The 1,390-nt window shown below is 38.3% G+C and overlaps 1 pseudogene; it reads left to right on the top strand.

Moving 5' to 3' along the window:
• Nucleotides 1-274: 274 nt before the first annotated feature.
• On the top strand, nt 275-1,157 carry LOC144252865 (sorting nexin-5 pseudogene; annotated as a pseudogene).
• Nucleotides 1,158-1,390: the final 233 nt, after the last annotated feature.

Consider the following 1,390-nt stretch of genomic DNA (forward strand, 5'->3'; position numbering starts at 1 on the left):
GGAGGACCGTGCAACCTGAGGTCTGTGTCTGTGCACCTGAATGTCGATCCCTCTCTTCAGATTGACACACCTGACGCCCTCAGTGACAGAGATAAGGTTGACTAGACAGTCACACCAAGACTCCACAGCCCACATTTCAGAACCCAGAGTTTTCTGTCACCAGGTGACATCAAAACTTTGAGTGGCTACATGATACTCTATTGGAGCCACAGACTCGGCTTATGATTCCTCCTGCTCCTACAAAACCAGATTTCAATGGTCCTCAAAGAAAAAGATGCAGAAACTGGCAGAGGGTGAAGGGGCTATGAACAAAGAAGAATTTGCAAAGATGAAGCAATAACTGGAAGCTGAGTATCTCGCTGTCTTTAAGAAGATTACGTCCTCTCATGAAGTATTTCTTCAGCAGCTTTCTTCTCATTCTGTTCTCAGTAAATCACAACTTTCATGTTTTCCTAGAATATGATCAGGATCTAAGTGTTAGGTGGAAAAAAAGAGATGTTTGGTGGCTTCTTTAAAAGTGTGGTGAAAAGTGCTGATGAAGTTCTTTTTCCTGCAGTTAAGGAGGTGGATGACTTCTTTGAGCAAGAGAACTTTCTTATTTACTATTCCCACAGGATCAAGGATTCCTGTACTAAAGCAGACAGAATGACCAGATCTCATAGAAATATTGCTGATGAGTATATTCACACTGCAGCCAGCTTGCACAGCTGGCTTTAGGTAAACCCACGATCATCAAAAAATACCTATTGAAGTTGCTGAACAATTTGAAAACCTTAGAAAAGTAGAGGATAGAGTCTTATCAGATGAAGATTTAAAGTTGACAAAGCTTCTCCAATATGACATGCTCATAGAGGCTGAGAAGGGTCTCTTATACAGAGGCACCAAAGGCTTCATCAACTAGAGAACTCAAACAAAGCTCTGGATAAGGCCCAGTTAAAAAGCAAAGATGTCAAGTTGACTGAGGAACACCAGCAGAAATGCTATGAGAAATTAGAACAGCTTTCTGAATCTGCAAAAGAAGAGCTTGTAAATTTCAAACAGAAGACAGTGGCAGCATTTAGAAAAAAACAAAGTGAGGTGTCTGAACTGAAAATAAAGCATGCTGGAAACCATGTCTCCTCTTGCAGAGCTGCGTTGACTAGTTCAAGAACAACTAATCTGCCTTTTCTCTGAAGGAAACAAATGTGAAAACTGCATCACTTAAATCATTACCATAAAGTATGATTAGCTATGACTTTAAAATTATGTGAATAAATATTCTGATTTCTAAAAATCTTAACACTTAACCATGTTGGTTTAAAAATATATATTTTTTATTTTTTAAAAATATTTATTCTTAAGTTTTAGGTGGACACAATATCTTTATTTTACATTTATGTGGTGCTGAGAA

This window comes from Urocitellus parryii, unplaced genomic scaffold (genome assembly GCF_045843805.1).
Source record: "Urocitellus parryii isolate mUroPar1 unplaced genomic scaffold, mUroPar1.hap1 Scaffold_61, whole genome shotgun sequence".
NCBI lineage: Eukaryota > Metazoa > Chordata > Mammalia > Rodentia > Sciuridae > Urocitellus > Urocitellus parryii.